This window comes from Parasteatoda tepidariorum, chromosome 4 (genome assembly GCF_043381705.1).
Source record: "Parasteatoda tepidariorum isolate YZ-2023 chromosome 4, CAS_Ptep_4.0, whole genome shotgun sequence".
NCBI lineage: Eukaryota > Metazoa > Arthropoda > Arachnida > Araneae > Theridiidae > Parasteatoda > Parasteatoda tepidariorum.
Window position 1 is genome coordinate 67,853,726 of NC_092207.1, and position 24,679 is coordinate 67,878,404.

Sequence of the window (24,679 nt, forward strand, 5' to 3'; positions counted from 1 at the left end):
CTAGACGTTAAGAACGTATCCAATGAGCGAGCAAAGCGAGCATTAGATTGCGAAGCAATCCGAAATGAACTGCGAAAGCAGTTCCGGGGGTCGGTGAGCGCCAGCGAGTAGGGGGCGAAGCCTCCTAGTTATTTATTATTTTATTAAGTAACTCTCGAAAACATTTTGAAAAGTAAGGTATACAATTTTTACGGCATTTTAATATATGCAATTTTACATGGCAAACTGAAAATTTAAGGAAAATTGGTTGAATAGTTCCTGAGAAATTGGTTTTTAAAGAAGTCGTATTTTTAAAATTCAATTTCTGAAGCAAATATACGACTTCTTTAAAATTCAATTTTTTAGGAACTATTCAACCGAATTGAGAGAAATCAACCGATTTCTCTCAATTCGATTTATTTTTGAAAATTTTTCCATGCAAAATTGCATACTTTAAAATGACGTAAATTTTGTATTCTTTACAGTTCAAACTTTTTTTGGCCTGTTAATTAATGAAGCAATAAATAACTGAAATTTATTTTTTGCATGGAATTTATCTTTGGATAGACGTATTTTATAACTGAGCAAAAGTGTCAATTTTCTTAGAAAGTTTCCGAGACATGGCAAAATACGCAAGAATTAAAATTAACATTGAAGTTTCTAAACTTAGGATCACTCTCCTGATCAAACAATGGGGATCATATTTCACAGATTGCGGCTATCCCCCATATTTTGGGGGTCCGAAATCCGAAGCCATCGAAAAAAAGATATGTTTATTCAGAGAAAGTACAATATCGAACTTAAAATATCGTGTGCTCTAATTAATTAGCATATTTGAGACCACTTTTTCGAACAATTAATAATGAGTCTTAGAACGTGAAGATCCGTTTATTAAATCTAAAGTTATTTAGGGTGGTCCATTTTTTTACGACGGTCCGATTTTCGAACTTTCCGATTGAGAGTTTAATAGCGATTTGAAGCCCAGCCAACTTTTTATCGATAGATACCAGCTCGGTTTAGAAATAAAGGCTGCAATTTGCGCATTGCCGCTAAAACTCCTGACCAAACTATAGGGACGATATTTCCCAAATTAAGGCTAACTCCCATGTTTCGAGAAAAAGAATCCGAATCCGTCAAAAAAAAAAAAAAAAGGTATGTCTATCAAGAGAAAGTACGTTTTTATATAGGATTTGGTAATTGAACACATTGTCTGCACTAATTAATTAACGTATTTGAGGTCATGCATTCGAACCATTAAGATTGAGTGACGTGAAAATTTGATTATTAAATCTACAGTTATTCAGAATGTTTTTTCTCTTTCGTACTGTTAAATTAAAGCCCACAAAGTTTTTACGTATTTTCCCTATTATCGTCTTTCTTGACGTATTTTCCCTATTATCGACTTTCTTGACGTATTTTCTTTATAGTACTATTTTACTTGTCTTGCCTACTACATACGATGCTTCTTGATTTTTAGGTTTAAGGGTAATAACCTATGTTTCGCACTCTCCTCAATGTACCAGCTACCTGATCTGTCGAAGGAAAATCGTTTGCACCAAAGATATCATTTCATTTTGTTTAATACTATGGCAATACATCTAAAATAAATTTATAAGCTCTGTTCAAAATTATAAATCAGAGCCGACTGAAAGGAAATGCTGTGCTAGTACTACAAGTAGCTGGCTCAAGCCAGATGCTACGTTGAAGTTGCTACGAGAAAGGGGCCTAGGGTCAAGAGTTTGGCTGGTGTAGAACTGTGAGCTGATGTAGCACAGAGTTCATGAATATTAAAATCAGACTATTTTTAAGCTGTCGCTTAGTATACTTTTCGACCTAGCTCTTCGTTTCAAATTAAATCAAGAATTGATACGGGTATTAATTATCATATTAAAGACAGTTCTATGTAATTACACCTTAAGCACGTATTTCTTGCTAAGCGTTAAATAACATAGGTTCTTTTTATCAATATTACGTATATAAATTGTAACTATGAACCAGTCTTAAAGACTTTTTTGAAATTTATTTTTGAATATAATTTTAAAAGGAATATCTCACGATAATATAATAGTTAGGATATTATGTTCTAATTTCATCTGCTTATTTCTTTTGAAGTTTCAAGAATTAAATTTTGAAATAAAAAAAAATCTAAAATTTGACAAAATGTGATAAAATGTTAAAATTTTGAAAGCAAATTTAAAAGAGACTTCTGTTCTGCTAATACTATCTTGTAACACATTTATTTGAAATTTTTCAAATGAACTATAAATTTCGTTAGTTTCCTTTATTCAGTCAGTTTCTTTTATTCATAAAAATATAATTAAATCATATAAATTCTAATTTTTATGAATGCATTTTAATCACTATTTGTCTAATCCATTTAATCATTTTATTCATTTTTGTTTAACATTTATCTCTCCAAAGGAAACAATTATTTAAATATTTGTTTTGCATTATACAATCGCCTATTTTTCAATGAAGTTATTATGTGTTACTCAATATTATATAAATGATAGTCATTTCGTATGATTACTATCTATTATTTAACAAGGTAATTAAGTGTTATTCAACGAGATTCATATCTATTACTTTTAACGCAATACAATTGATATTATATAACAACTTCAAGGCTGGTGCGGAAAACCGCAGTAAAGAGACTGGTCACATTATTTTACAGAACCTTTTCTAGCTTTCTAGCTCATTGTATTGATTTTAATTGATCGCATACTTTATATAAAGTGGACAATATTGAAAAATATTGTAATTATTTTTTTCATATGTTTTAGAATAAATTATTTAATGTTTGGTAAATTTAACTCTGTGTAATATCTATGTCTAAAAGTACTTACAACAGCTAGAGAAATAGCAAAATCATTTTAAGCTGAGATATAAAGCTGGGTTAAACCAGTTTTAAATTCATTTTATTCTATGGTTAACAGACAATTTTCCCCTACTATTGTTTTATTACAATGCTTTCTATATAAGCTCATAGATGATTAAAATATTTTGATTTATTTACCGATGACTTTGTTATGCAGGAGAAAAGCTTATTTAAACCAAAATTTCAATCGCAATTATTTTTAAAATCGACAAATTATGTTCTTTATGCTAAATAAACCAACTACACTGTAAGAAATTCCCGATCAAATTTCAATATAAAGTACGAACACTTTGGTTGTATTATAAAATCCATTTTTACCGTAAAATATTGCACAGTAATTTTTAAGGTCATATTTATTTAATGAGAGTGATTCAGGAATTTTATGGTAATTATTATTGTAAAAATTATTGTTAGCAATATCAATTTTTTTCCCGTCAAAGTTTCCAGTAAAAATTAATTTTACAGTGAAAAGTACCGGCTCCCAGAGTACCTGTTCTTTTTATCGTAATTTTATCCGGAACTATTTACAGTGTATATTCTGATCTGAGATGTCTATATCTAAAAAAAGCAACTAAGTAATGTCAATTAAGGCAACCATAAAGCTGCTACTAAAATTACGAAATAAAAGCACGTTAAATGTTTACAAAAAACATAAATTGCTAGCATTTTAATTAAACTTGATGTATTTTTGTCAGATATACAATGCAGAAACCATTCTCTCCGGCAAAAAAGAGTAATAAAGAAAACGGAACTTACTTAATATTTTTGGTCTTAATTAATATTACTGTCAGTAATATCAAATTGTTTTTGTTCAATCACAGGTTCCAGTAAAAATGGGTTTTACAGTAAAAAGTACCGGCTCTGAGAGAGCCGGCGCTTCTTACGTATTTTTTTCTGGAACTTTTTACAAATTATATCCTATTTCTGCAGGAAGAAACTAAACTATAGCATCGGGGAAAACAACCAAGTGAATATCCAATATGACAACCATGAAGCTACTACGAAAAATACGAAATAAAAAATACTTTAAATGTTTAAAAAAAAACATAAAAAAATTAAAAAAACATATACATTAATAAAACTTCAAGTAATTTTGTCAGATATCACTTCCTTAATATTTTTTTATTTAATAATGAAAAGGTTTTTACACTTTTACACAATGAAGTAAAAATTTAATCATTTTTATAACTGGAGAACCATTTTTAACATACTAATTAATATTACTGTTACCTATTCATAAAGCTTTGACATCAGGCATAAAAACGCACAGTTTAGACCCTGAATGTAGCTTCAGTCTGGAAAACTAGGGAAAAGTTGGACCCGTTAACGTTATTTTTACTTTTTCATTTTTCGATATGGCAATGAAAATAATTCTGCGAATTAAAAAATAAGAACTACAACTATTTGTAATACTCGTTTAACTACAGACAAATTTATGTAAAAATTATTTTTAAAAACTGTAAGTCATTGATTTCAATTAAATTAATATTTTTTTTAGTTTTTAATCTATATTTATTTTACAGGGTCAAACTATGTAATTCTGTAAGGCAGAATTCAAAACTTTGACGAAACTTGTCTTACAGCTTTCGAAAATATGAGATTTAGTATACACATTTTTTAGGTAAATATATTGCAGAGGGATATCACATTTTTGACTTATTGTTCCGCAACATAACTTTGCGATCTTTACGTTTTTAGGTTTTATAGTGCTTCAAAGATAGTCAATGCGTGTATAACATTTTTAACCACTGAAGTTTAAATCTTTGAACTTGCTGGTTGTTTAAATCTCTGTACAGCTGGTGGGTAAATAAATCCAATTTATAATTTTAAGTTTGAACACTTCTGAATTCTTTTTTTTTTTTTAAAGTGGTATTATTCAAAAGAAAAATCGAGTGTNTAATTGACACTTTTAATATATTGCTGTTTTAATGTTTAGCACCTTACATGATTTTAGCTGTTCTACGCCCGCCATGTTCATGGGCTGTTGCCATGTCTGATGTGTATTTTATGTAATTTATGTTTCTACTGTTCTCTGGATATTTTTTTTGATTTTAATAAACATTTACCCGTATGCCCTAAATAAGGGCGGGTCGGGGTAAATTCTTCCATTATGCTAAATAAAGCAACTACACTGTAAACAAATTCTCGATCAAATTTCAATATACAGTACTGACACTTAAAATCCATTTTTACTGTAAAATATTACACACTAATTTTTAAGGTAATATTTATTTAATTAGAGTGATTCAAGGATTTTATAGTAGTTATTATTGTAAAAATTACTGTTAGCAATATCAATTTTTTTCCCGTCACAGTTTCCGGTAAAAATGAATTTTACAGTAAAAAGTACCGGCTCCCAGAGTACCTGTTCTTTTTACCGTAATTTTATCCGGAACTGTTTACAATGTATATTCTGATCTGAGATGTCTATATCTAAAAAAAGCAACTAAGTAATATCTATTAAGGCAACCATAAAGCTGCTGCTAAAATTACGAAATAAAAGCACGTTAAATGTTTACAAAAAAACATAAATTGCTAGCATTTTAATTAAACTTGATGTATTTTGGTCAGATATACAATGCAGAAACCATTCTCTCTGGCAAAAAAGAGTAATAAAAGGAAACGGAACTTAGTTAATATTTTTGGTCTTAATTAATATTACTGTCAGTAATATGAAATTGTTTTTGTTCCATCAATGGTTCTGGTAAAATTGGATTTGACAGTAAAAAGTACCGACTCTGAGAGAGCCGGCGCTTCTTACGTACTTTTTTCTGGAACTTTTTACAAATTATATCCTATTGCTGCAGGAAGAAACTAAACTATAGCATCGGAGATAACAACCAAGTGAATATCCAATATGACAACCATGAAGCTACTACGAAAAATGCGAAATAAAAACACGTTAAATGTTTGTTTGTTTGTTTGTTCATTTACGTCGCACTAGAGCTGCACAATGGGCTATTGGCGACTGTCTGGGAAACATCCCTGAGGATGAACCGAAGACATGCCATCACAATTTTCGTTCGTTCACACGTTAAATGTTAGAAATAATAATATTAAAAAAAACATAAATTGTCAGCATTTTAATAAAACTTCAAGTAATTTTGTCAGATATTACTTATTTTTTTATTTAATAATGAACAGGTTTTTACACTTTTACACAATGAAGTAAAATTTTAATCATTTTTATAACTGGTGAGCCATTTTTAATATACTAATTAATATTACTGTTACCGATTCATAAAGCTTTGACATCAGACATTAAAACGCAGAGTTTAGACCCTGAAGAGAAAAGCTGCAGTCTGGAAAAAAGGTAGTTCAATTAGAAAACTAGGGAAAAGTTGGACCCGTTAACGTTATTTTTACTTCTTCATTTTTCGATATAACAATGAAACTAATTTTTCGAATTAAAAAATAAGAACTACAACTGTTTGTAAGACTCGTTTAACTACAGACAAATTCATGCAAAAATTATTTTTAAAAACTGTAAGTTATTTATTTCAATTAAATTAATTTTTATTTTTTAATCTATAATTATTTTACAGGGTCAAACTATGTAATTATGTAAAGCAGAATTCAAAACTTTGACGAAACTGGTCTTATAGCTTTCGAAAATATGAGAATTAGTAGACACATTTTTTAGGTATATTGCAGAGGGATATCACATTTTTGACTTATTGTTCAGCAACATAATTTAGCGATCTTTACGTTTTTAGGTTTTATAGCGCTTCAAAGATAGTCAATGCGTGTATAACATCTTTAACCCCTGTAGTTTAAATCATTGAACTTGCTGTTTGTTAAAATCTCTGAACAGCTGGTGGGTAAATAAACCCAATTTATAATTTTAAGTTTGAATACTTCTGAATTATTTTTTTTAAAAGTGGTATTATTCAAAAGAAAAATCGAGTGTTTTTCTTTTATCTATGCTGCACAAATTTTATATGCACATAAGCAACACTATTATTTTTTTATCTGTGCGACCAAGCCAAAGATAAACAGAGAAGAAAATAATTAGATTCAATAGGCCAAAAAAATAATAAAATGATAATTACTTCTGAATACATTTTTAAAAAATTTGGATAAATGTTTGTCTTCTGATTTATAGAAAAAATATTATAAAATTAGAAACATATCGTTTTTTTCCCCCAGGAAATTTTTAACTTCGTTTTAAAATAAAATAACTTTTTCTCAAAATTTAGAAATGGTGCAAAGTTTGGAAAAGTTTTTTAAGTTAAGTTTAAGCAATTTAATACATCATTGTGACTGGTACAGTATAAAAACGGCATTTAGTAGAAACCAACATTTTTATGAAAGGGTTTTATGATACCAACATTTTATAAACGATATTGCGTATTACGATATCAACATTCAATAAACGACATTATACCAACTTCTTTATGAAAGGGTAATATGATACCAACATTTTAAAAACGACATTATACCAACTTCTTTATGAAAGGATAATATGATACCAACATTTTATAAACGACATTATACCAACTTCTTTATGAAAGGGTATTATGATACAAACATTTAATAAACGACATTATACCAACATTTTTATGAAAGGAAACCTTGAGATTTCATCAAGATAATTAAATCAAATCTTTTTCAAAGATTGTAATCATTTTAATGAGTTACGGTCATTTAAATATATTGAAGTATAATATATAAACTAACTTTTCTTGTGCGTGCAATGGGTTTTTACTCATTTTAACAAAGACAAAATTATTTCACTGTAACATGAATTGACTAATTTCTTAATATTTTGATTTCGATGATTATCAAACATTGTAAATCGTTTAACCTGGAATGATGGCGCAATTCTGCTTAAAGGAAACCACATTTGTCTATTAAATTGTATGAAACGAAAAAACTTGTTGAAAGATCGTTTTTTGCGTAGGTATTTCCGCAAATGACAGTAAAAATGCCTATACACAAAATTATGTTTTGAACCATGGAATATAACTTTCGAATCTCAAGGACATCAACTTAGCGTGAGTTTTATCTTTCGCTTATATATTGCTTTGTCACCTGTTTAAGATGAAGATATTAGCGAGTAATTGTACTTGTGTCAATATCCATAAAAAATTCGAATCACGATTTTGGAATAATTATGTTCAATACTCCGTCACTCAAATGCGTAAAACTCTAAGCAGCATGTTTATTTCATGCTTAAATTCTCCGAAAATTACAGGTGAAAAACTTTTGTCTGGTGGTACTTATAAGTAAATCCTTCTAGATATCTACTGTATTTGCCTTGATACTTACGATCTAGTCAAGTATAGATAATAGGAAGCAAGTTGCAAACAAAACTAAGCATTTAAAACAAAGTATATAAGATGGTTGTTCATATACTGAGAAAAAATACGCTCAAAACTACCAGAATACACTGTTAGAAATTTCTCGAAAAAAAATGGTTAAATAACAAGTTATTGATTGGTTATTTTCCCATATTTAATCAAAACGGTAAAATAACCATAAATGAAATGATAATCAAACTGATAATTGTGAGAAAAACTGTTTATTAACTGCTTTCACCTAATACGGTTAAACAACCAGAATTTTATCGCACTAACTAGAACCACCTAATGAAGCTACTTAGTTCTTTGCAATTGCCAACATATCATACCCGAGCAGGCTTATCTGTCAATCTCATGACCGACAGAACTGGAGTTCGGGTCCTAAGGTTGACACCACAATATTTCCCCCATTCCCTTCAACATATGAAAAGTTTCCAGTGTCCGGCACTCTCCAATGCCCATTACCTTACGAAAAGCGGAGCTCCTATGTCTAGTCAAATAAGTAACTTTTTTTTACGTTTTTGAAAAGTGCTAGTTGTAAATGGTTGAAAAACCGTATAGTTTTGTATTCATGGTTTTATAACCATACTTTTTGAAAATGATTTCAAAAACCATAGAGGAAAAAATGTTCTTTACCGTAAACTTTACGGTTAATCAGATGGACAGACAGCTGCCAGTTATTTTACCATAATTTTAGAATGAAAATTTTAACAGTGTATGGTAAAATTTACCCTGTTTCTAGCTCTATTGGAACACCAAAATGCTCAGTTGTTTTTACCGAAGCGTTTTTGTAATGATTTTATTGAAAATAACAATAAAATATGGTTCTATAATATGTGTCAAAACTTGTTAATGTTGGGAAAATTTTATCTTGATGCATTGAAGAGTGGTATAAAAATCACTTATTCAGTTAAGTTTACTTTTCAGTTTTGTATTTTATACTAAATGTGTGCTTATAATATGTGTCGTTATCATATGTATCATATGAAGAAATTACGAAAGGAATGGTTTAAATATCGTATAATTTGGTTTTATTAACAAAAATTATGATTTTTTTTCAACCAGTAACATTATTACCATACAGTACAGTTATATTCAAGAATTTTATTTATCCGTGTATTATGACTAGGTTACTAACTACGTAAATTTGATGATTATTCTAATTGTTTTTTTTAAGCAAACCAGAACTTTTTTTAATTTCTCAAAAACAATTATAATTTTTTTAATACGCAAGAAAAGTATTTAACTGAACTCGAAATTCTGAAAATCTAACAACTAGCTACAAGTATGTCTTGCCTTAATAAAACCATTATCGGTTCATGATTTTCAAATCGTTCTTTTTTCACATTTATAATGCATTGCTTTTAAATTGAAATTATTTTGGTGAAAATTTATAGACATCATAAAACTAGCTTGCTAATAGCATATGTAAGGAGATTTAAATTTCATTAAAAATTAAATTATGCATAAGTTTACCTTAGAATTTAAAAAAAATTAGAGAATGAAATGCAACAAATTTAAAGATACGACTGATTACAAATTCAATACTTTGGGCACTAAAGTTTCTTAATGAAAAATAGTTACATCTAAACTTCTTTTTCACCTTCTGTTGTCATCCACAACAGCAGAGAAAATGCTTTAAATTGACATTTGACATTAGTTAATTAATCTGTGTTACTTGGAACTGGTCAAGGGACAATCTTGCATAATGTTTTTCAAATATTTTTATTACAACGAAGCGTATTTATTAGTTTAGTAAAGTTAATTCTTAAAACCAAAAAAAAACTAACTAAAAGAAAGTTGTAAAGCTTTCATTAAGACTCACACGTGATTTTATAAGTTTCTATTTATTTCTGATTAGCATTTGCTCTGACTGGTTAAAACTTGGCCGACTACTGTTTTGTAATTTTATTCACGTCGGATACTAAATTTCCATAATGAAAAATACGGTAAAATACACAAAATATTATCCTTGGTTTTCCCTATAATCAATACATCTTTTCAAGCATAGTTTTTAACTGAAATTTAAAATACGAGTCATACGAAAACAAGTTAGTCGCAATTTTGCTTAAGTCTAAGAGGATATTTCTCCCCCAGATGATTCTAAATTTTAAATTGTCATCTAGTAAACCCTTCCTTTAAACCTATATAATAAAACATGTCATGTATTTTGAGAAAAGATATGTAAATAATATTTAGATTAAGGAGTTGTTTTGAAAAGTTAATATTTTTCTCATTAAAAAAGATTATTTCTACATAAGTTGCTAAAAATGATTTTGTTTAAACAAGCATATTATTTCTTTTTGAATTATCTTTTTAAGCAGGGGAGATTAAAATATTAAAATTTTTTTAATAATTGTTAGAACTTCTGAGGCTTTGATAAATCTGTAAAATGACAAATCTCAAAATATTTTCCCATGATTTTTGAGATTCAAAAATCAGTCCGTTTCTCATTTTCATAAATATTTTTAATGACGATTTATTTTCCTAAAATTTCCATAAAAAATGAAGAAATATTTTGTTTTTAATATTTGATATAGAAATTTGATAACATCGTTTTTAAAGTCTTATCGGAAGAAAGAACTATGTAGACTTTTAAAATATTTTATTAAAATCTGTGATTTTTATAATTTAATATTTATATTTAATAATATATGCCTAAAATAGATGTTTTAAATAATGGTAGTTAAAATTCTTTTAAAGACTAAAATCGATGAAAACGACTTAAAAGCCTATCTAAATGTATAAAAAAAAAAAAATTATTTTGTTATTCACTTTCCCCATAAGTTTCATGACGAAAAGATTTTAATTTTGGAAGAACGAAGATTGCGAGCTGAAGAAAGCGTGTTGTTGTGTTTATAAAAGAATTTTATACGATATTTTAAAGCTATCAAAAGTAAAGGAATTTTTATAAATTGATAAGTTAATGTTTGATTCAATACATTAAATATAACCATCAGAAAGCAATAACAATTTTAAGATTTTACTTCGTAAGAAAAGTGCACTATAAAATTACGGTAAAAATTACCGGCACTCAGGCTGTTGGTACTTTTTACCGGGACATATTATGGAATAAAAAATCTGATAAACATTACTCTTACCGTCATTCGGGTCGTCATACTTTGTGCAGGATTTCGCAGTTTTTGAACTTTGACATGTAAAAAAGCTATGTTAATTCAAACTTTAGTAAAATTTATTAATATTATATTCATAACTGGACTCAGGCGATTGAATTTGATCAATATTGGCATTATTTGTATGTAATATTTACGAATAATAAGTCAGAACATACCTTGCACAAAGTAGCCCCCAAATGCGGCTACTTTGTGCAGCGATAGGAATTCAGTTTAATAATCATGTTTTTAGTAAAATATTGATATAAAATTGTTAAAAAAGTTAATTGTTGACATTTTTAAAGACAAAAACATCAAGATATGTAAAGATATTAGTTTGAAAATAATTTTCAGCGTTAAAAAACCATTTTTTTTAAAGAATTTTTTCTTAAAAAGAATGTTTATTTCAAAACATTTGAGTTTAAACAAAAGGAAACCATATACATTTTTAAACATTGAAATGGATGAAATTTTAAAAATAATAATTATTACATATTCATTAACATTTATAATATTGTTAAATTTGAACATAACATCCTTGAATGAACATGACAGAACTTGCTCTTCAGTTTCTGTCAAAATCACCTGATGTCCTATAAAATATATTTTTATGTGTTAAATCGTTTGATTAATTCATTAGAAAAATCTTTGTAGAAGAAAAATAATAGTTTACCAGGAAGTTTCACGTGTTTCTTGTGAATTTTATTAGAGATAGTATTTCTGTGGATTTTGTACTACCGAGAAGCTTCTGCAATCGACATACCACCAGCAACTGCTTGCAAACATTGTTGCAGCTTTTCTAAAGTGTAATCACGGTAGTTTCTCGTTCCAGGTATTTTTTTATAACGTCTGACCATTTTTCTGTCGAAAACAAAAACGAATGAAACTTTGCACAAAGTAGCCCCAAAGTGCATTTTTTTTTTCCTTTTCCGTTTATTTGTTATTAATTTTCAAATTTTTTTAACGCTAACATGATATAATTGTTTATTAATATATAAATAAAAAATTTTGCAGTTACGACAATTCTTTTATCAACGTCTTTGCATTTCACAGCTTAAGTTTCCACGCACACTTTTCGACATCCGACGTCCTCGGAAAGTTGTTGACATTGGATGAACGAAACACACTCTGAGATTGTTTTAAAATTCGAAAAAATGTTTGTAGTTGAAGAGACTTCTATCTTCAAATTCCACACATTTTTAACGTGAAATAAACATAATACTGAATAGCAACACTTGAAAAATGCCAAATTCGAATTTCAACCCCGAATGACGGTACAGATAAAAATGGATTTTACGGTTAAATTGGTGTTGCCTATAATCCACCAAAGTGCCGGGTCTTAATAGCGTAATTGGATCCAGGATTTTTTATAGTGTACATACAACCGCCTTGTAAGTATTGATTTTAAAGAAACTATACTATAAATTTTAGAGCATGATGAGCAATAATACTCTTTAGATTCGCTGCAACCTTAATATCGCTTTAAGTTGAACCATATTATCATAAATTTCATTACACTGTTCTTAGTTCAAATTTAATCTGAAACAAGATTCAATTTAACACATTATTAAAGTTGTAACAAATTTACATGCTATTATTATTCAGGTGAATCGATTTTCTCAGAATGTTTACTATTGAACTTTAAGTTCATTTTTAAATATTTCACTAAGCAATAAATTGTTATTAATCTACTCGAATCTTTATACAACGTGTTATTTTACGGAATTGAAATTTTCAGTCTCAAAATCATTATAATTATAACATTTAAAATTCTGATTAATAATTTTTTATCCGTAAATTGTCACCACATTCCAAATGAACCTGTTCCATTTTGATCAAGGTTAATTTGATGGACAAGTTATGACGGCAAGTCAAAACTTACCCTCAAAGTTTTGACTTGCAAGCAATTTTGACAAAGTTTTGACTTGCAGTTAAAATAGCAAGTTCTTAAGCAAGTTTTGACGCTCACTAGTGAGCAATAGAGCTTAATTTTTAGAATCCAAGAAAGAAAAAATAGCTTAATTTACAGAAACGTCACGAATTTACAGAAACACTTTTAAGTTCTAAAATTAAAAGTGTTGGTCTTTAAATTAGTCAAGAGCAAAGACTCTTGATGAGATATATTAAAGCATATTTTAAGAAATGAATGTTATTTTTATTTGTTATTATATTATATTTGTGAATTGGGTCAAATTTTAAATCTAATTTTAACAAAAATCTAAACAAAAGAATTTGAATAAAGTGTTTGAATTTATCTTAAATATATAAGAACAGAATATAATGAAATTCATATGGAATATTTACTTAAATTGAAGTATTTAACATCTTGAAATGGAGAATTATTCATTCTTTTATTCTTTTTTGACCTGAAAGATTTTTTTAAAAATTTCCTTCCTAAAGAAAATAATATTTTATCCTGACTAGTCTCACCAATACTTTTTCATTCCTTGTTAAGCAAGAGTAAAATGAAAAATTTCCTAAATTCAAGTGTTTTTAATCTCAACTTATTTGATTTAAAACATTGTTTCAGCTAACAAATTAAAAACTAATTAAAATATGATGTCATGAAGAACTCATAGTTTTTGTGATAATTTATCCCTATCAATCATTTTTTTTGAATTCTATGTAGAAAAAGCAGTTACAACTTTCTGAGACTCATCCATTTTCAAGAATAAACTGGAATATTATTTAAATTTTATCAGTGAAGAATAGTAAATTCCAAACAAAATTTGAAAACATAGTTTAAAGCTCGTTCATTAAAACATTGTTCAAAATATTCTGCTACATTCTTTCATTCGACAAATTAGAATCATTAATTAAAATATGCCGTTAGAATGAGACCAAGGACTCCTAAATTTAGCGATAATTCACCCCAAAGACACTCATTAAATTATTCTTGCTCTGCAGAAAAGCAATTCTGCTCTTTTCCACCTTGACCCCCTAACCCTGACCCAGACACCCTTTCCAAACTTTCCGAGGGAAACCTTGAACTGAAAACCGATTTTACTCCCTTTTGACTTCTTATTCGTTACTTACACCAGATCTTATCCTTCTTCTTATTCATTCATCAATACCATTTAACTTCTAGGGTGTCCTAGAGCCAACTTGGCTGAATCTTGGCATTATTCTTTCTTTTTCCAGAGTTTTATGTTTAATTTGGCTATTGTCTGGTGTGATAAGAGTCGAGGATACGAAAAAAAGAAGTGTCGAATACCTTGAACGAGTTATATTAGATGTGGAAATGTCGTAACTTGGCGAAGAGTTGAAACGGTCAAGATGACATTTTTAGCAATAGAGACTGATGTTATTTTAATAATTACATATATAATGAAATTTAAGAATGAGTTTTGTAATTTTACCTAATTATTTCATTAATTTTGACGCGTTGAGAATAATTGTATAAATTTTTCGACACGATCTGCCACGAGAATGAACTCTAAACATTTTATATCAACCTTGATATAAGATGTTTAGAGTTCATCCTCGTGGCAGATCTCTTAATAAAATATTATGGTATTACATTGATGCAGGAAAGAAATAATCTACTTTATAAAGTTTGCCAAACATAAATGAGTAAACTATTATCATATCCTTGGTTATTATAAACCGCGGTTAACTAAGTATTATGAGTTTTTATACGAAATTTTGTTATTTTGTTGTTGTAGTGAAAATTTTCAGAAGTAGTTTTTAGTACTTAGTATACTACTATGAGGAAAAAAGATTTTTTAACGAAGCATATGGAGTATTTAAGAATCACATCCAGATATAGGTTTATAAATCCATTGATCTAAGTTTTTTAGTCTTAAAGTAGAATGACTTGAAAGCTTAACTGTTTAGATTGCAGCAGGAGTGTTTACTTTTTGTAAACTTATCAAATAATAATAGTAATTTTTTGCAAAATAAAACAGTATATGGCAATACAGTTAGAAGTTGAATTAAAAGCAACTCTTACTTTCGTCTCTCATGTTACCAATTAAAACATTATAATTAAAAAATAAGAATTTTGGAAAAATATTAATAAGATTATATGAAATTGATCTCATGTATACTGAAAGGATTAACACCATGCTTTGGTTTATTTATTTATTATTTTCTAAAATTAAGTATAACACCAGCAACTTCAACACGAAATATTAAATAAATCCTCCAAGTGATCACTTTTGTTTTAAAAAAAATTCTTCAAACATCTATTTTAGGCATATATAGTGATATTATTAAGGGGTTCAATAAATAGTAATAAATTTTAAAAAAAACTACCACTTTTGTTGCTAATAAAAAGTAGACACACTTAATAAATCTACTTAATGCGATGATTAAATTTATAACATATTCATAGCAGGCGATCACCCAGAAAAATAAAAGCCCCGCATTACTATATGATTTCGAGTCGTCAGGATGCCCCCTACCTCTCTTAGAAGTTCTGAAACGCTTAACTGAGACACCCTGTATATATATATATATATATATATATAATCGACAGCGTTAATTTTTTAAATTTATAATAAAATATGATGCAAATGCAATTTGTTTTAAATTAAAAACGTTATTTCAGTTTGTAATTATTTAAGAAAAAAATAGATGACCCTAAAATTTTATTTAAACAATAATATTAAAATATGCATACTCTATATCACACAAAATTTTTAGCAAACATTTTTCAGATGTGTTATAAGATAACAATTATTTCTAAAACAATTTAAGAGTTTTTTTGTTTTTTGAAATAGATGAATTTAACACTTAGGAGGATTTTAACAATTGCCTATTATTTGAGGTATGCCCCATTCATCATATCAAGTCATACTCAGGGGTAATTGTGAGCCCAACTCAAAAATCCTGAAAATTTATTGAGTAAAATCATTAATGATGCATTTCAAAAAATTAATGTCGTTAGAATTTTAAATCATTGATATTTTCGCAACATGAAATTCTAAATAAATTATATGCAGCATAATTTAAATAAATAATTATGCATAAGTTGACTTTTTTTATCTAATCACATTTATTATTCTGCCAGAAAAAATATTTACAGATGAAAGAGATGCCAAGTATAAATTCTAGTTCCAATATTTTTATAATAAAATATAATAGAATTTTTACACATAAATGTGATCGATTATTTCTTGAAACTTCTGGACCTTGGGTTTCCAGAAATTTCCGGATCGAATTTAGCAAAAAATAAGCAAATCCGGATTTTTTCAGCCGCACAATCATCTCTGTATACTTAATATATATTTGATTTAAGTATGTAATGTAGATACAGGTTGATAAGAGTTCACAGTTAATAATTTTTTAAGGAAATCTTCAACTTATGGACAAAAACTTTAATTCTTAATTTTCCCGGATAGTAACAAAATACATTGTTATTTATTTAAAATTTATTTCATTAATTTTGAATAAGTAAACAAAACTATTTGACAAAATTAGCATATTAACGTAACTCAAACATATTTTTTATGAACTTGAAGTAAGTAATTCATTTTTCGTTACATGAATTTGGCCAATAGTGATTTACAATTTTGTCAGTGTTTTACATTATATTATTCATTCAAATTGTGGTAGGGGAGGAGCATATAACATAGAAATATTTTGAAAAATTAAAAAATTTAAATTGCATTTTATCATCTTCATCTCTCTTTTTTTTCTAATTATGTAATGAAATTTTTCCCACAAAATTATTAAAATGCAATTTTGTAATCTAGCACTTTTCGATAGGTAGTTTACCATTAAACGTTCGATCTCGTATGGAAGTATGAAAAATCATCAATCTTTTGTTTTACAAATGATGACAATTTTAAACATTTTAGATGATTTAACAAAATTTAAAGTTCATTTAAAAATACATAAAAACTATTTGGTTTACGGTATTAAATTATCTCTCCAGCCTAAATTGTGAGATAGTTTTATTACTTAAAAATTATGGGAAAAAAATTCTAGGCTTTAAAATATTTTGCATTAGTTCATACAATCTAATAAAGCGAGAATTAAATTTTTATGTTTAAAGAAAGATTTTGTTTTCTTAAAAAAAATTAAAAAAATTAATATCAGACCCAGAAGACGTGGGTAGAGAGCACTCTATCTACAAACATTTCCTTTTAAGTTAGAAAATTGTTTTCATTTAATTGGATTTTGTACATTACTGATAACAATTCCTTAAATTTGTGTTTAGATCTGCTTAAACAAAATATAGAAGTTTCTGAGTTAAACTGTTAATGTATAAAATTTGAAAACCTACCCCTTGTTCGAAGTCAGACTTCTTTTTCAATTTGAAAGAATACTTTTACTCTTACTCTACTTCGAAAATCGTCTGCTACATCAATTTTTAGAACTTTTCAATCAATGGATAAAAAATATGCACGTGAGAAGGCTTTTACCTCCGGCAGACATCTTTAGATACCTAGAATTGCATCAGACATTAACTCTCGCTTTTTAAAACCTCTTATTCCTATGGGTCAGTGTGGAAGGGGGTCAAGAACCCATGAATGAACTTGGAAAAGAATTCTATTGTGGTCAATTGAGTACAAGGTGAGAGCCATCTCCCTCTTGAGAGGTCAGGGTTCCCGCTTGACTGACCAAATCGTTCTAACTCAGGTCAAGAGCAAGAAATAGTTTTATTAGCTGCTCATGTTTTATTGATTGTACCTTTTTTTTAATTTTAATTACAGATTGAGAGATTTTTACCTCAAATTTTCTGCATCTGTTTAATATCAAAGTAAGTTTTTTTAAAAAAAATTATTCGCTGTTTATTTTTTATATTTCAATTTTTTTTATATACAAAATTTGAGAAATTCTTAAATTTTTAAATGTGTACCTTAAAAATATTTAATTAAAAAATTTAAAAAATATTAAATTTTTATAAATTTATAAGAATTTCGCAAATAATATAAAAATAATAAACAATTTTTTTTACCTAATTTACGGTGCATTGCATAAATTTGGAATATGTTTGAAAATTATTTGCAAAATTCATTGAGAATTTTTTTTTCTTAATTTCAGCTTTTATGTATAAACAATTTAAGAAAATAAACATTAAGTTATGCACATTTTGTTACTGAAATATTCAATACCTAGCTCAATGATATATCACATCTAAGTTCGTTAACGCATCTTGTTAGCATAAGTAAGGCTGCTAATTTTTGGAACAGATAGAACACTGGGGTAGTAAAAACGCTTCATAACTTTTTTCGGAAAAATTAAGACTCTCCATAAATACCACATATGTATAGTATTCGTGAACTTTCACGAGTAATTACATATTTTATAACTGTTAATAAAAAGTGGTAGCCTCTGTTAACTTTTTTCTTTTAAAAAATGTAGGAATGGGATATTTTATTCTGACTATTTCACCTTCTCTGAAATTTGGTAGACCTGTGTATAAGTAAAAAGTTCTTCTTCATATTGTTTCTGAAATATATTATACAATCACATAGTTTTTGTAATAAATAGCTTCAGTTGGTATTTTATATGGAATAAATATTATTATTGATTGAAAAAAAATATCCGGGAGTACATCGCACTGTTTATACAAAATGGAATTTCATATAAAATAATGAAGAAAAAAAACAAAGTCTGAAGTAAGCATTGTTTATAAAAATCAATTTGACTGTTTATAAAATGCAACCTTTTCATTATGTTTAATATTCATATCTGCTTTAGCTCTAGGGGACAACAACATACTAGGTTTAAAATTAATATATGAAAACATTTCATTATTTGATCTATGAACACGTAATATACGATCATTGTATAGTTTGATTTCTCAAAAATCAATTAATAGATCAGTTTGCTTAATTTTCGAAAATCTGGTATTAAAAACTGCATAAGTCATGATAATATAAAAATTTATACCTTGCAATTTATAATTGATCATTAAACTAAATAAAAATAATAAGTAACTAGCTAAAGAATTTTCATTCATGCATTTATATTTAGAGAAAAGATATCCTTAAAATTCTACAATTATCAATTTGTATGAAACAGGATGAAAGGTGCGAAAAGTAAAAATATCTTTTAAGGGATTAAATTTTCGTAGCTCTCCTGAAATAAGACGAAAAATTTCACAATTCTGCCAACTTTTTTTCACATTTTAAGTGCTAAATTTTAAATCCACTGTTTTTTTGGTTTAATAATACATTTTTTAAAGTATAGAAAATAATATAATTCTTCACCTCCAACCGAAAATGAAAATATTTAACTTATTTACTGTCATGAAACCAATGCTAAACTGAAAAATGGTTAAATATTGTTTTTTACGATTTTTTTGTTCGTAATTTTTTTAATTAAAATTTATAATAAATCTCTATACTTAGTTTAAATGCGTAAGTTAGGTATATTCCAGAGAAGTATGTTAAAACTTTACTATTACAACACGTAGGTATAGAATTTTTTAAGTAAATCATTATAATTGCCATTTTAATAACGTAATAATATTTTTATGTTTAAACATATTTTCGCGATTAAGACAATATTTTACCCACATTTTTTCAAGAACATTACAGGTACTTCAGATTTATTTATTTATTTTTTCATTGGTTTAACTCAGTAAAAGTAAAAAAAAAGTTCTGAATATTCAACCACGCGAATTTAAATTTTTTCTTTCGAAAAATAAGTTTCAAAAATCAACTGTAAATTGTAAAGAATCTAATTCGTTTCTTTCATACTTCTATATATTGATTGGAAGATGTCTCACTAGACGTTTTATCAATACGATTCTCCTAAATAAGTGTTAACATATTCTAAAAATAGAACACTCTACATTTTTAGCCTAACTCGTTTGACAGTTTTATTCACCCAAAAGCCATTAAACAAAATAATATTTTTGCACTTTAAAATCTTCCTCATTCTATTGATAGACAGGAAAATTAGTTTCTAAGCACTAAATAGAACTCGATAACTGTATTTGCAAAGAAGAACGTGTCAAAAAAATTGTCTTAGTCAAAAAGTTCTATTATAAATTGACATTTATAGAGCAATTCATCTTTGCGGAACTATTGCCAATCAAATTTGGCATGTATAGTAATTTGGTTTTCTTTTCGTTGCGTCAAATAAATTTTCATTCAAAGGCTTTGTAAATAAATCAAACTTTAATCTGTAAATACAAAATTAATTTTAATAAATACGAATTTTTTTTTCGTGTGTGTGAAGGAAAAAAAAATTTACACGTGAGCTTTGCACGTGTAAATATAGAAACGTGTTAAAGAAACATTGCGGTGGAATCATAATGTAATTTTTATTATCTGTAATGCGTTAGTTTACTTAACATAAAATTAGCTACGTCAGTAGATAACAAATTTCATAACATTTTAGTTAGAATTTCAATTTGATATAGTTTATTATGTAATTTTTATCCACTTTTGCTAACGTGCTAAGTTGCATAGCTCAAATTTTATGAGTCTGTCAATATATCACAAATTTAGTGGCATGTTAGTTATAATTTTAGCCTTTAAATTGATTATTATGCAATTTTTATTCACCTTTAGTTATTTGTTTGTTTGCATATCATAAAATTAGTTATGCGTTTGTCATTATCTAACAAATTTAGTCACTTGTTAATTATAATTTTAGTTTTATGTAATTTTAAATTATGTAATTTTTATTCACTTTAAATAATATGCCAGTCCTAAAGCATGTCCTAAAATAAGAGATGTGCTTGTCAGTATATAACAATAGCTAGCAACGATTTTATTTTGAAATTGCTTGTATGCAATTTTTTTCAGTTTTATTAATGTGTAAGTTAGCAAATTTCAAAATAATTTTGTGTCAGGCAGTATATAAAAATTTAGTAGCTTGTTAGTTGTAATTTTAGTATTGTATAGGGGTTTTTTATTGAAGGAACATTTTGTAGTTCTTCATGGATATCGTTTTGGAAAAATATACGGTAGGATGAATATTTGAAGCGTGCTAATTTTCCGTTCAATTTTGTTATAAATTAAATTTTTTAACATCATGAATCAAAATACAAAAACCAACATTCGTTAAAATATTACATATATCTTTCTGGGAAAGATTTAAGGGATTTTTTTCTAGTTTAAATTTATTTTTTCATTACATTAACTGAAAGTGCAAGAGCTGTTATTGCATTGGGAAATTTTCACCTTTAATATTTGCATGGCAGAACTTGAAAGAAGTTCGTCAAAATTCTCAAATAGTTTCTAAAATTTACCGAATCGGTTAATGTTTACTACAGAAGAAACCAGATTGTAAAATAATTCAGAGTTTTTCTTTTCCTTTTTTATTAAAAATTGATTTTGTTTCCTTAATTAAAAATGATGTTTTAATTTCCCACGACAGAGTAGCAAATCAGTGTTTTTTTTGGGGGGGGGGTTAAGGATTTTAGCTAATATTTTTTAATTGCGTCATTGAAATCGGACTTGTTACTCACTTGATTTAAATGGTTAACTGCCTGTTATAAACTATTTTAGCAGTTCCTACTGTTACTAGAACTTGCTCACTGGTCGTATTTTTATTTTTATTTTCCCAATGTATTTTAGTTATTTTTTGGATTATTTTTTTAGAGAGAAAATTCAATCTTTTCCTATTAAAGTTAAAATCTGAAAAGTTCCTAACTAGGCATCCTAAGAATATTTAATAAAATTCTTTTTGAACTGTAGCTGATTCTGTGCTTAATTATTCAAAGATAAGTTTTATATATAGTAATTATTCTGTGTTTATTGATAACACTCTAATCTTAAATGGTTAAGAAATGGCAATTCGCGACATTTGATTTAAATTTTTAAATTTCTATTGAGAACCAGAAATATTAAAAACTTTATTACGTTAACAATAAACACATATAAATTACACTTTTCGAAAAATACCATTAATTTACCTTTACTTATTAACCTGTATATGCAAAGAATTTAATAACATTTTTAAAGCCTTGCAAATAGCCATACTATGAAAAAAGCGTCTACAGCCGTCTATAACATAGTGGAATTTTGCTTACCCTAACTTCCCTTGGGTGTAATAAGAGATCCCTCCCTCCAAAATAAGAAAGCACCTTGCGGAATTTTAAGGTGCCCCCTTACCTCTCATGAAAGGCAATTTTTTTTTATTTTTATTCTTACCTGAATTATATTTTCAGTTTTTATTTGTGCAGGTTAGAACCTTGATTTGGGAAATTTTTCGCATTATTCCCATGTTTTTTTGTGATAAATGATTTCCGTTGTGATAAATATCGTAATGCATAACACATAAAAAAAATCTGGCTAAGGTATGCATGTATACAATCAGGAACGTTTCATGTTTTGTTCATTTTGTCACTTTTTATATATATATATATTTTTTTAAATAGAATTGTTCTTAGAGAATTCTTTTAAAAATTCAAAACAATTTAATAATAACAAACAATAAGAAATATATTAATAGTACTAAAATAATATTGTTTCTTTTAAACATATTTTTATTGTATTCTCTACACAAATACCATGCATATTTATAGTTCTAAAAGTAAAAATTCCAAAATGTTCAATGTTCATAAAATTAATATTCTTATTTTTTTTTCTCCATTTTTATTGTTCCTTTTAAATGAGACAAATTATTGTCGTGCATTAAATAGTTTTAAAACAGTTTACACCTCATAAATTATATATTTAATAAGTCTATTGATTATAAGTTTTAAAAAAAGTATAGATTTTAGAAAATTTTATTCAAAAATTTAATTTTTACATAACTTTTTTTAAAACTTAAGTGATAAATATTTTTTCAATTAAAACAGTATATAATGTTTTCAAGGAAAAGATTACTATTATTTTCCAATTTTTAATACAAATTTACTCGGAACTTTTAAGATTTTTTGCGCATCAAAAAATCTTAAAAGTTCGGAGAAAGAATATTTAACCAGAAAACTCACTATTTGGATTGTTGGTGTTATTTTTAAAATCGAAACATTCCGTATTGAGCTTATAATGACGAAATTTGGTGCGGTTGTAGTTATATTGTATGGTTGAAGATTATGATGAAATCAGAATCATGACACACGTAGTAAAAACTACAAAAACTGAAAAGCAAATTTAACAGAACAAATGGTTTTTATGCCCTGATCTAAGTTATCTTGATAAAATTACCAAATTTTACGACACTTTCCAAACTTTATATCCTATTATGAAATCATATTTTATTGTCAATTTTACCAAAATCATTACCAAATCGCTTTAGTAAAAATTACTTAGCTTCGTGGTGTTCCCATAGAGCCAGAAGCATGATAAATTTTACCATACTCTGTTAGTTATAGATCAGAGTGCATACATTATATCGATGATTAAACTTCGCATATTACCTAACTGTATAAACACTTATACAAAGAACATTGAGGAACAGTGAATATAAATAGTTCTCTTCTTAAAAACCTATTTATTAGCATTGCAAAACATATTTTTAAATTATTTCAACTTTAATAACTTCATTAAAACTACTCTGTTTTATTATTATATCGATGTATCGATTGTATATATTATATCGATGATTAAACTTCGCATATTATCTAACTGTATAAGCATTTATTACAAAAAAATTGAGGAGGAACAATGGATCTAAATAATTCTCTTTTTAAAAAACGCATTCATTAGCATTGCAAAACAATTTTTTTTAATTATTTTAATTTAAATAACTTTATTAAAACTGTTGTACTATGTTTTTTAAATCTTCAAAAAGTATGAATAATACAGTTACCAATTTTTATGAAGCCTAATTTTTTCCCTCTTGATGTTTCAAAACCTCTTGCCACAGTTAGCATATGATACAAGTTTCTTAGAAACAAGAGGGTTTGAAGTTTAAACAAAAGGAACACACGTTGGTGAGGTGATGATTCAAAAATATCACTCCTTACCCAATTCTATTACACGTTTTTATTGATCAAAGACCAAAATGGCAAACATCCAGATCTGAGATAAATGATTGAGTATTAGGAAGTTGGCGAAAGACTTTGGTTTGTGCTTTTCTTCCTGTTTTATGTTGTGGTAACTTTCTCACAACACTGGCTTAAAATGAAGTCTAGCATTCACAGTATTTTTTTAATCTTGTTTAATATTAAATTTTCCACGATAACGTATCAAAAAGATTAATTTAACAAAAATATAAAAAGATTAACTTAACAAAAATATATTTTTTTAATCGAAATGGGATGGCGAATATTTAAATTAGAAAATAAAAGTTTTCGTTGATTTGAGGTAAAGTTCTGTTAAAGATTTTAAAGGCTAGTTTTTCTTAACTTATAATGAATTTTTTAATGCTGATTTATTTTTTGTTGAAGAGAAATCACGCCAGTACATACGGTTCTGGAGTTATAAGAGTTGAATACACACAGGCAAACTCTTTATTTTATAGTAGACGAAACAAAAGCAAATATTTATTCGAAAGCAGTGGTCAGAAAAACAATATTATTTTTATAGTTAACTACAACTACTTTATTA

The 24,679-nt window shown here is 27.2% G+C and overlaps 2 long non-coding RNA genes across 2 annotated transcripts in view; one reads left to right on the forward strand and one right to left on the reverse strand.

Moving 5' to 3' along the window:
- Window positions 1-17,634, reverse strand: part of LOC122270098 (uncharacterized) — a 21,329-nt gene extending 3,695 nt beyond the window's left edge. Inside the window, exon 1 of the long non-coding RNA XR_006225601.2 lies at window positions 17,506-17,634. This is a non-coding gene — a long non-coding RNA (uncharacterized lncRNA). The remainder of the gene's footprint in view (window positions 1-17,505) is intronic.
- LOC139425381 (uncharacterized) overlaps window positions 1-24,679 on the forward strand; it is a 144,566-nt gene that overhangs the window by 49,075 nt on the left and 70,812 nt on the right. The gene's annotated exons all lie outside the window — the stretch shown is intronic.